The sequence below is a fragment of the Salvelinus namaycush genome, chromosome 8 (genome assembly GCF_016432855.1).
Source record: "Salvelinus namaycush isolate Seneca chromosome 8, SaNama_1.0, whole genome shotgun sequence".
Classification (NCBI taxonomy): Eukaryota; Metazoa; Chordata; class Actinopteri; order Salmoniformes; family Salmonidae; genus Salvelinus; species Salvelinus namaycush.
The window spans coordinates 29,861,794-29,875,125 of record NC_052314.1 but is presented as its reverse complement, the minus strand read 5'-3'; positions in this window follow the sequence as shown (position 1 = coordinate 29,875,125).

The following is a 13,332-nucleotide window of genomic DNA, read 5'->3' as shown; positions in this document are numbered from 1 at the left end:
ATTTTTGGAAAAATGATTTGTGTCATGTACAAAGTAGATGTATTGCTGGCCTTGTCTGATTTTTGGAACGTCTGAGCTTTGGGCCAAAGTGGGGTACAGTGAACTGAAGAACATTGAGCGTTCAGCAGGCAACATATACATGCCCACATCGGATTCAAGCTTCTGGGAAAAAGCTGCATCGATCATGACGAAGGTCTGCGTATTCAAACTGCGTGACACAACGAGAATTTTGGAAGAAACAGGGATGTTCTCAAGCGGCTTATCAACACCACTGCGTTTTTGGGTATGCAATAATTTGCTTTTAGAGGACACTATGAGAGGGAAAGTTCCGCCAACAAGGGAAACTACAATGAGCTCGCAGGGGTAATTGCGCGTAATAATGCTTACTTGCTGAACATATCGAACTTTCGACTTTGTTTTCTGGGATGTTGAAATCAATTCCGAATGATTTGATAGCTTCCATCGCATCATCCATTAAAAGTTAGATTAAAGAGAGGTTGACCCAGCAAAAATTTTCATGTGCGCTCAAGTAGGCTTTCCACTTTCCTCCGGTATTTATTTAGTAAAGATGAAAACACACTCTGGACAGACACCAGCAAAAACTCATGATATAAATGTGGCAGCAGCCTAGGCTACACCTAAACATTAGAGATCTGACATGCTGTATGGGATGAAAACTAGACCATGTTTCAGTCTGATCAACTGTAGGCTACTAATAAGAGCAGATGCATACAGCCTATGTGCGCTGTCCATTTGGTCAGGGTGAAGTAATTGGTAACGTTAAGCATTTATAGTCCATTTGTGTGTCAGGAGGAAATGTGAATGCGATCAAATTTGGTTTATATTAATAATTGGGCTGGCTAGGCTGCCTATACGTTTTCAATCCAACATTATTAACTGGAATTAATCAATCAACATAATAGTGATGTGAGTAAAGTCCTACAATTGCATAGAACTGTATGATGCAAACATGCATAAAGCAAGCTCAACCCTGTGAGTTATATTGTCTATCAGTTGTTGTCTCTGTGTCTGGGTAGAGGAAATCCCCCTCCTAATCTAGTCTAAATATAATGAATATGAACAAGTATAAGGTAGCTGCAGTTTGACAGTGTTATCATCCCCAGGGCCAGGATTTTTTGTTCAGTGTTTTAAAACCACGTGTCCTGATTAGGAAAAACTGGTCCCATCATACTCCTTATAAAAACCTTTTTATAACTGATTAATCACTGTCATACCTTATAGGGTCCGGAGTTTTCCTGGTTAGGTTAACATGTCAGGAAAAACTCCGGACCCCAGGGGGTAAATATTGCCCCCCACTCTGGGACCTATGGTGCCACCAGTCTGCTTGCAGTTGTCAGTTATCATCAGGTATGTGGATGGTCAGGGCGCTATTCACAAATGTTTCTTGGGATACTTTGATGTGTATAGTGGGCGAGATGCCAACTCTGTGTTTAACTTCACGAAGAAACTTGTCCAAACCTATGATGGCGCAGCTGTAATGGAATGAATCTGATATTTGTATTTCCAGCTAAGTCCCCTCCTGTTCCCTAAGAGGTGATGACCACTCCATTCCACTGCCATTGTCAACTCCGTCCTGACATGAACTGAAGCCACGTCTCATGTGCCCGCTCATCCACTGGCACATTGAATGTTTCCTCTGTTAGCACTGTGAGTACCCCTATCAATTTTCTCTCTTTACTCTATGTAGAGTCAATCACATACACAAACACAATTACATTACTACACATAAATGATTTTACTCCTTGCTTAGACTAACTCATTCTTAGCTCTTTGGTCAAACTGCGTAGTGTGTTATTGTTTTTTGTCTTCCCAGACAAATCCTGTCCTGCACTTGACAACTCATGCCTCATACCCTCATTCAGTCACTGCTGTGATCCCTTCCAAACACTGTGTAAGTAGGCCTCTCACTCCCATTCCCCATAATATTGTACTAGAAATGTCTTTATTAAATGCTTTAGGTTAAAATAATTACTATTTGACCATTTTTGAAACACACTTTGACATCTCTGTGCGTTCAGCGCCTATACCGTGGGTCTCCCATCCTCCTACATTTTGCAAGTCACCAGCCCCCTCTGCTCCCTACCTGTTCATGCATGCCACCGCTGATACCATTGTCACTTCTGACCAATACAAGATCGCCCGACAAAAACAGGGGGAAGCGCCTGAGTGCCAAATACTCCGGGTAGTTGACATGCTGTGCACTCCGCACCAGTGCCCATACCCGCTGAATTGCGGGATACAACTCAGCCAATGGGAGCCCCGTCACAATAGCAGAGGGTCCCAACATTGGGTCATGGCTCGTAGGCTTTGCTAAACATAAATAGTTAATTGAAACAGGTCTATATATAATCTCTGTTATGATGACTCCATATCCTCCAAAATGCATGGCCATCCACCAGAGATGAATAAAAACAGGTCCCAACGACCAAAGACAGGGGAATTAACTAAAAGTCTTTAATTATATTTCATGGACATTAATCACACTGAGAGATGAGGTTAGTTTCCTGCCCTTCTTAATCATTGTCATTGAGTGACCAAGAACAGCCTGAATATACTTTACTCTATAGGTCTATACTGTATGGTGCCTGTCTCGATAGACAGGGTCCCAGCAGAACACCAGCCATGTACCAGACCCATCAAAGTCTACTCAGTAGACATACTTTTAAGGGATGTTCTTTACCGAGTTACAAAGATGCTTTAGGTCATAACACAATTCAAGACAGTGAAACTCAAGTGTTGTTGTCTTTCTACAGAGAGTTGTTTTGTCTACACTTTGTAATAACCATCCCTTCACATTGTCCTCAGGAGATAGCTATGGCCGAATGTATTCTTTTGAGCTGTATGCTTTATCAGGATATACTGAATATTGTGTTTTACAATGTAATGTGTTTGGCTTTGGGTATGCTTTAGGTAAGAAATTGATTCCACCTTGAGATCTCTTTGTCCTTACAAATTTGATTGTGTAATTGCAGGAGCTTTGTTCCTATTTATAGAACAGAGTTTTATGAATGCCTCTGATATTGTGAGCCAACCACTTTCAGTGTGGTAGTTTGAAAGGTGTTTATGAAATCCTTTCAAAGATCATATAATAGCAAATAATCAGAGGTTTCATCAAGTTAGATCGCTTCTGTCAATATACAACATACAATCAACTGTGAAACTTTTTTGGAGGGCTTGAAATAGGTTTTTCTAGGTGCTCTCTCAGCATGAGATACATACAGTATTGTCTCTGATGAATACATGTATGAACTTCTTTCCTCATGTACTCCAGTCTCTAATTAGTCCTGATTAACTTATATTGGAGTCAATTAATGAGCCTCTCCCATTCCCAGCTGAATGTATTGCCCCCCTAACCAGCAGTGACACACAGGCATATCCTCCGCCTCAAGGCATAACCATCTCATTACCTCAACTGGCATACACACCGTCACCAGGATTAATCCTCTCTGGCATCAGCAAAGCGCTGCTGAGGGACACTGCCGTGGACTCCCTTCACTCTTTATAGCACGCATATATCATTACTGATGTGCTGTAAATTACAAGGCAAGTTCCTATAGGTCTAACTCTTGATGTATCGCGTTTGTAAGTAAAAAGCTACCTGTTATCAGATCAGAGGATGTTATTGATTAATGGATTCGTTTAGTTGTGATTAATAAGTGAAAGAGAGTGGGTGTAAGAGTAGATGTGTTAACAATTTAAGTATGTTTTTCTTTTTTTCTTCTCTGCCTAGAAGGCCTTCATCCCGGAGTCGCCTCTTCACTGTTGGCATTGAGACTGGTGTTTTGCGGGTACTATTTAATGAAGCTGCCAGTTGAGGACTTGTGAGGCATCTGTTTCTTAAACTAGACACTCTAATGTACTTGTCCTCTTGCTCAGTTGTGCACCAGGGCCTCCCACTCCTCTTTCTATTCTGGTTAGAGCCAGTTTGCGCTGTTCTGTGAAGGGAGTAGTACACAGACTTGTACGAGATCTTCAGTTTCTTGGCAATTTCTCACATGGAATAGCATCATTTCTCAGAACAAGAATAGATTGACGAGTTTCAGGATAACGTTCTTTGTTTCTGGCCATTTTGAGCCTGTAATCGAACCCACAAATGGTGATGCTCCAGATTCTCAACTAGTCTAAAGAAGGCCAGTTTAATTGCTTCTTTAATCAGAACAACAGTTTTCAGCTGTGTTAACATAATTAAAAAAGGGTTTTATAATGATCAATTAGCCTTTTAAAATTATAAACTTGGAAAAAGGCTAACACAATGTGCCATTAGAACACAGGAGTGATGTTTGCTGATAATGTGGCTCTGTACGCCTATGTAGATATTCCATTAACAATTTGCCGTTTCTAGCTACAATAGTCATTTACAACATTAACAATGTCTACACTGTATTTCTGATCAATTTTATGTTATTTTAATGGACAAAAAAATTTGCCTTTCTTTCAAAAACAAGGGCATTTCTAAGTGACCCCAAACTTTTGAACGGTAGTGTAGATATCTGAGGACTAATACAGTACTGGTCATCGTCAAACTATATTGGGTTAAATAGTGAGCTATAATAGCTCACCAATATTAGTTGTACATTTTCAGATTAATTCAGAGATTCTCCCTATAGTTATTAAATCCCAGCAGGGTAGGCCTACAGACCACCTGAACTCCATTAACATTAATCACATTCTCCTCTCTCCTTCTCCACCCAATGTTCTGTCTTTCTCTCACACGTTGTTATAAAAAAAAACACCTGAAACACCTGAAGCCATAATCATAATGCCTAATTCTCAAAAAAGAAATATGTATATTTTTCTGCATAGGTTATCTAAGCATACCTTCACCGGCAGCTAATATAAAATAAAACGTTGTGTTTGTCTCTCTACACTCTCACTCCTCTTCTACTGACGGTACTGCACACACTAGAGTATCTAGTGTCCTGCCTAGGCATCTCTTTCCTCCATGCACCTTTTGAAAGAACCACTTACTATCACTACTCAGGATATGACCCAGATGCAGACACGGGAGGCACATAGTACAGTTCTCAGATGATTTATTAGAAACACGTGGCAGGCAAAGGGCAGAGGTTCGTGATCAGGTCAGAGTCAGGCAGGTACAGGACGGCAGGCAGGCTCGGGGTCAGGGCAGGCAGAATGGTCAGAACCGGGAAAAACTAGGAAACATAACTAGAGAAACAGGAATGTGGGAAAGAACGCTGGTAAGACCTGACAAAACAAACTAGCAACAGACAAACATAGAACACAGGTATAAATACACAGGGGGTAATGGGAAGATGGGCGACACCTGGAGGGGGGTGGAGAGGTGGAGACAAGCACACATGTGAAACAGACCAGGGTGTGACACTTACTAGGGAGAATGGGGGCGTGGGCTCTTTGCCTGGTCTAGTTAGTTTGCCCCCTCTGCAAAATACAGCTGACAGATATTTTTATAAATAAATGTGATGAAATGTGAGCTTTAAAAAAACAGAACAAATCTTGTGTGTGTGTGTGTGTGTGTGTGTGTGTGTGTGTGTGTGTGTGTGTGTGTGTGTGTGTGTGTGTGTGTGTGTGTGTGTGTGTGTGTGTGTGTGTGTGTGTGTGTGTGTGTGTGTGTGTGTGTGTGTGTGTGTGTGTGTGTGTGTGAAATCCATTACACTATCAAAAGTGAAAATGTATGTATTCACCTCCATATTCAATTAGTCACGCAGGAACAACTACAGTAAAACATTTGAACAGCTACAATATATTTTTTTCAGTCAGCCATTTTCGCCGTGGCAGATTTCCCCCCATCTCCATGACTGATACAGTGTTATGGCAGACTGAAATTGGAGATCAAAATGAGCGCTGGAGACCAAAACTGTAAGTCATCCTCAGTAGTGAGATCTATAATAGCGCGGCTCATCAGTAAAAAGCTCTAATCACCTCTCTCATCAGAGCTGCTCCACCCGCCACTGAGGCTGCTGCTGCCACTGCCACCGCCACAATTCAATTTAATTTGGGTCATTGCAAATGACACAAACTCGTCCATGTCACAGAACTTTTTAATGTCTTGAATTTCATTTCAAACAGAAGTTATTATCGCTGTTTTAATGAACAGACTGGGCTGGGCCGGTGGTGAGTAGCAGTGGGGGCAAGGCTAATTTTGAGATGACAATAAATCGTTATGTCAACATCCTGTGTGTTAAGAACTGACTTTGTATGTGATAAATGCAGCATTTCATACTACATTTCATTCATACTTTTAATGTCATATGTTTTTTCAAGGGCCCCAGGACCAGTGGAAGCAAAATAGCCCCATAACATCAAAGATCCACTACCATATTTTACAGTAGGTATGGGGTTATTGTCTGCTTATGCATTCTTATTTTGACAATAGAGCTCTTTGGCCACGCATATCAGTGGTGGTTTTGGAGTTGAAATAAGGATGCATAAGCAGAAAATATACTTACTGTAAAATATGGTGGTGGATCCTTGATGTTATGGGGCTATTTTGCTTCCACTAGTCCTGGGGCCATTGGTAAGGACAACGACATCATGAACTTTACCCAGTACCAGGACATGTTAGCCAAAAACCTGGTTGCCATTGGTGAAACTTGGCTGCAAGTGGATCTTCCAGCAAGACAATAACCCCAAGCACATATCAAAAACTACAAATTGACCACAAAATCTAAATTTTTCGGACTTGCACCCCATAGAAAACCTGTGATTTGAATATCAAGGGTCTGGAAAGATTCTGTATTGATGAATGCATGGTGTAATATCCCTCGCAATGTATTCTCCAATTTCATAAAGTGAGGTTAACAAGTCATAGTCACACAAGTCATAAACTGTTCTCTCTGTTGTCACAAGGCAAGTGGTACAAGAGTGACAAGTCAAGGTCCAAAAGGCTCCTTAACAGCTTCTACCCCCAAGCCATAAGACTGCTGAACAATTCATCAAATGGCCACCCGGACTGTTTGCATAGTTTTTACTTCAGTTTATTTTGTAAATATTTTCTCAACTACATTTTCTTAAAACTGCATTGTTGGTTAAGGGCTTGTAAGTAAACATTTCACAGTAAGGTCTAAACCTGTTTTATTCGGCGCATGTGACATTTGATAGGTATTGAAAACGGGTGCCTATATTTTTGAGAAAAATAAATATCACTTGTTAAACAACATCTTTTTCTCTGAACAATTGTATTAGCATAAAATAATGGACTAAATATATATTTTTTAAGAATACTATATGGCTCAGTATTTGTATTATATGTTTTATACAGTATTTTTCACTTCAAGAGTGCCAATAATTTTGGTCCTGACTATTTCCTCTTTGGGGATCTAGTGATTCGTGTGGAACATCCTGGGCCTAGGCCTGGACTCCAATAAGCCCCCCCAATCATCAGGACCTCACATCAACTACACACTAGTTTAGAAGTGGAACAGTAGAGTTAACCCCTAGTACCACCCCTTGTACCATGGTGAAATTACAATCAGGCCCACACAGCTTGTTCGATCCAAGCTTGTTCCCTCTTTTATACACAGAAAACACACACACACACACAAACAAACACCACTCAAACATCCTTTAGTCTCCACAGTTGTTCCTTAATTCAAGATAAAGCTTGTTTTTGTTTACATTACTCTTAAGACACAGACCTACTGAGCAGAAAACACCAATTCATCTGTGGTGTGATATCCCTCTGATTGACCTCCAAAGTAAATATTTGTACTGTAGGACTAAGCTTTTCCTATCAAACAAGTACTTCACGATAAACAACATGGGGGGGACAATTTTGCCCCAATCACTGGGTTTCCCTAATTCAACTTAAAGGTGTAATCATCTGGAGTGTATCAACACTGTGTGTTCTCTCCATGGTGCTCAGTGGGAAGGTGAAAATGAATGGGCACAGAGCAGAAAAAGCCTCTCGAGTTCTTTGATTAGACAGGCTGTAATTGCGTGATAAGTTTTCTGCGGCTGATAGATAAGACTTGGAGTCACAGCTGGAGGATCGTTGTATTTTTTCAATTATATTTTCGGGTTTATAGAAGTGTTGGTAAAAATGTGAGTTTGTTGTTGAGTTTTGTGTTTTACCTGGTAGCACAGGCTGATCTTCGATATGTGCTTACAGAAGCAAAGGGTTTTCTGGAGCTCTGGTATTAACTTGAAATTAGAAAATGCTGCCATGCATCACCTTGAAGGCCTGATTGGTGGAGGATGCTTTAGATTGGTGGTCAGGCACCAAATAACAACACATTTTTGTTGATTAAAAGTTCACATTTTCAGTGTTGTCGATGATAAATATAATTACACATGATTCTGCAGATGAGGAACAGTTTAATTTGCTGAAAATCGTCTGCCTGTTCCAGAGCTGAGAAACAATCAGGTCAAGGTGGACAGCGAGAACAGGGAACAGGGTAGCCTTTAAGAAAAAGGTCTCATGCTCAATAAAGCATGTCCTGCTGAGGCAGAAAACTAATTGTTGAATAACCACACTGTGGACAGTCTCTAGTGGCTGGCGATCTCATGCATTTGTAAGAAATAATTCAATTAAATGAAGAAATGGAGGTTCAGGAAGCTAAATTCAACATGAAAACAATGTCACATTTTGGTTTTAGTTGTCACCCAAATATCTATCACTGTGCTTTCAAACGTTTAAAAGCACAGTAAAGTTCAAATGGGAATACAATGTCAGATATTTTGTTAATTTATACAACAGATTAAGGTGTTACTTATCATTGTGCTTCATCTAAATAGCAGAATAAAATAACCTAGATTACAGTTGAGATTACATTGAAACCACATGGTGCAAGTGATCAATGCATTTCGGGCTCTCCACAGACCTGCAACAACCTATGCATGCTATCTTGAACATGCACACTTTATATGATTACATAAGAACACATTTATAGTTATAGTAACCTCAATTACTCATGTTAAGGTTGAATGTTAAGTTAGTTTGTAAGATGGCCTTAAGTTTAGGCTATTTACTGTATTACAAAAGTAATATTGAATTTTCTTTGGTTGACAACACAACCAAATATTAACATTTAAAGAAGATGTATCTACTGCATGGAAAGTTCCATCTGAGCAACTGGCTTAGTCCCATTCTTTAATTCTTTCTTTTATTTTGGGTTGAGTTGGAGAAGTGAATCCAACATATAATTTGTTAATTTATCAACAAGTTAATAGGCTGTTTATTGTATTTCAAAAGTGATATTGAATTGTTTTTGGTCGTTAATTGTGTTTGGAGATGTATCTTATGCTTGGATAATTCCATCTGTGTCACTGTCTGGCTTTAATTCTAGGTTGTCTACAAATTAATAATTTATATGATGTTGGATTCACGTCTTCATCTCAACCCCACAAAATAAGTTAAACTATAGGACTAAATCAAATCAAACTTTAAATGCGCTTTAAATAAAGTTTAATTTGATTTAATCCTATTCTTTAACTTCGATTTTGGTTGAGATGGAGACGTGAATCCAACATATCAATTATTAACTTGAAAAAACAAACTGTAATTAAAGCCAGACTATGTCAGTGGCACAAATGGAACTGTGCAAGCAGAAGATACTGTACATCTCCTTCAAATGTTGATATTTGGTTGCGTTGACCACCAAATACAATTCAATATCACTACATATAATTACATTTCAAATCAACTGGAGCTTGAAGTCATAGGCCAACAGCACATTCGGAAGGTATTCAGATCCCTTCTCTTTTTCCACATTCTGTTACGTTACAGCGTTATTCCAAAATGCATTAAATAAAACAAAATCTTCATCAATCTACACACAATACCCTATAATGACAACATGAAAACAGGTTTTTAGTATTTTTGCAAATGTATTACAAATTAAAAACAAATACCTTATTTGCATCAGACCCTTTGCTATGAGACTCGAAATTGAGCTCAGGTGCATCCTGTTTCCATTGACCATCCTTGAGATGTTTCTACAACTTGATTGGAGTACATCTTTCAGTAAATTCAATTGATTGGACATGATTTGGAAAGGCCCACACCTGTCTATATAATGTCCCTAAACTGACAGTGCATGTTAGAGCAAAAACCAAACCATGAGGTCGAAGGAATTGTCCATAGAGCTCCGAGACAGGATTGTGTTGAGGCACAGATCTGGGGAAGGGTGCCAAAACATTTCTGAAATACCATCCAATCTGACAGAACTTGAGAGGATCTGTAGAGAAGAATGGGAGAAACTCTCCAAATACAGGCGTACCAAGCTTGTAGCATCATACCAAAGAAGACTGAAGCCTGTAATCGCTGCCAAAGGTGCTTCAAGTACTGAGTAAAGGGTCTGAATACTTATGTAAATGTCATATTTCAGTATTGTATTTTTGATAAATGTGCAAAAATGTCTAAACCTGTTTTTGCTTTGTCATTATTGGGTATTGTGTGTAGATTGGCACAGCAGCCAATCCCTAGTGGCGCAGAGGTCTAAGGCACTGTATCTCAGCGATAGAGTCGTCACCACCGACCCTGGTTCGATCCCGGGCTGTATCACAACCGGCTGGGATCGGGAGTCACATAGGGCAGCGCACAATTGGCCCAGTGTTGTCTGGGTTAGGGGAGGGTTTGGCCAGGGTAGGCCTTCATTGTAAATAAGAATTTGTTCTTAACTGACTTGCCTACGTAAATAAAGGTTAAATAAATAAACAATTTGAGAATTGTTGATGTTGTTTTTACAAGGTAATAGAAACTGACCACAGTACTTAAGTCTTTCTCCAATGTATGTGCAATGACATAATCCACAGACTGTTGGTACATTAGGTGAGGAGTTGGAGCTTAAAAGCCCTAAAAAGGCATAGCGCTTCAAAGTACAAAGAAGTACTTGGCTTAATTTTTTTGTGTGTTCTCTGTTAAAAATGTCTGCTCAGTCAACATGCTCACATGCTCTACACTGAGTGTACAAAACATTATGAAGACCTGCTCTTTCCATGATATAGAATGACCAGGGGAATCCAGGTGAAAGTTATGATCCCTTATTGATGTCACTTGTTAAATCCACTTTAATCAGCATAGATTTTCTTAATGTTTTATTTATTTCACATTTATTTAATCAGGTAGGCTAGTTGAGAACAAGTTCTTATTTGCAACTGCGACCTGGCCAAGATAAAGCAAAGCAGTTCGACACATACAACAACACAGAGTTATACATGGAATAAACAAACATACAATCAATAATACAGTAGAAAAATATATATACAGCATGTGCAAATGAGGTAGGATAAGAGAGGTAAGGCAATAAATAGGCCATGGTGGCGAAGTAATTACAATACAGCAATTAAACACTGGAATGGTAGAATGTGCAGAAGATGAATGTGCACGTAGGGGTGCAAAGGAGCAAGGGGTGCAAAGGGGTGCAAAGGAGCAAGATAAATAAATAAATACAGTATGGGGATGAGGTAGATTGGATGGGCTATTTACAGATGAGCTATGTACAGGTGCAGTGATCTGTGAGCTGCTCTGCCAGCTGGTGCTTAAAGCTAGTGAGGGAGGTAAGAGTCTGCAGCTTTAGTGATTATTGCAGTTCGTTCCAGTCATTGGCAGCAGAGAACTGGAAGGAGAGGCGGCTGAAGGAAGAATTGGCTTTGGGGGTGACCAGTGAGATATACCTGCAAGAGCACGTGCTATGGGTGGGTGCTGCTATGGTGACCAGTGAGCTGAGATAAGGCGGGGCTTTACCTAGCAGAGACTTGTAGATGACCTGGAGCCAGTGGGTTTGGCGACGAGTATGAAGCGAGGGCCAGCCAACGAGAGCGTACAGGTCGCAGTGGTGGATAGTATAAGGGGCTTTGGTGACAAACGGATGGCACTGTGGTAGACTGCATCCAATTTATTGAGTAGAGTGTTGGAGGCTATTTTGTAAATGACATCGCCGAAGTTGAGGATCGGTAGGATAGTCAGTTTTACGAGGGTATGTTTGGCAGCATGAGTGAAGGATGCTTTGTTGTAGAATAGGAAGCCGATTCTAGATTTAATTTTGGATTGGAGATGTTTAATGTGAGTCTGGAAGGAGAGTTTACAGTCTAACCAGACACCTAGGTATTTGTAGTTGTCAACATATTCTAAGTCAGCACCGTCCAGAGTAGTAATGCTGGACAGGCGGACGGGCAGGTGCGGGCAGCGATCGGTTGAAGAGAATGTATTTAGTTTTACTTGCATTAAAGAGCAGTTGGAGGCCACGGAAGGAGAGTTGTATGGCATTGAAGCTCGCCTGGAGGTTAGTTAACACAGTGTCCAAAGAAGGGCCAGAGGTATACAGAATGGTGTCGTCTGCGTAGAGGTGGATCAAAGAATCACCAGCAGCAAGAGCGACATCATTGATGTATACAGAGAAGAGAGTCGGCCCGAGAATTGAACCCTGTGGCACCCCCATAGAGACTGCCAGAGGTCCGGACAACAGGCCCTCCGATTTGACATACTGAACTCTATCGGAGAAGTAGTTGGTGAACCAGGCGAGGCAGTCATTTGAAAAACCAAGGCTGGTGAGTCTGCCAATAAGAATGTTGTGATTGACAGAGTCGAAAGCCTTAGCCAGGTAGAAGGTAGAAGGTACGGTGGGATTCGACATGGTCGGTAATCTGTGTGTTAACTTGGCTTTCAAAAACCTTAGAAAGGCAGGGTAGAATAGACATAGGTCTGTAGCAGTTTGGGTCTAGAGTGTCTCCCCCTTTGAAGAGGGGGGTGACCGCGGCAGCTTTCCAATCTATGGGAATATCAGACGATACGAAAGAGAGGTTGAACAGGCTAGTAATAGGGGTTGCAACAATTTAGGCAGATAATTTTAGAGAGGGCCCAGATTGTCTAGCCTGACTGATTTGTGGGGGTCCAGATTTTGCAGCCCAAAAAGATGAAGGGGAGGAGACAGGTTAACTTCTTTCAGCTAGGGGGCTATTTTTATGTTTGGAAAAATAACGTTCCCAAGGTAAACGGACTATTTCTCAGGTCCAGATGCTAGAATTTGCATTTAATTGACATATTAGGATAGAAAACACTAAAGTTTCCAAAACTGTCAAAATATTGTCTGTGAGTATAACAGAACTGATTTTGCAGGCGAAAACCTGAGGAAATCCAACCCGGAAGTGCCTTCTAATTGGAAAAATCCCTGTTCCGTTGCCTGCCCCTCCTCCATTTAAAGGGGTATCAACCAGATTCCTTTTCCAATGGCTTCCTCAGGCTGTGACCAGGCTTTAGACATAGTTTCAAGCTTTTATTTTGAAAAATGAGCGAGATTTTTCAAACTGCGTCAGGTGTCCTTTGATTAGTTCCTGCGCGCGAGAGATTTAGCTAGACATTTTCTTTCTCTGTAGTATTGAATAGGTTACCGT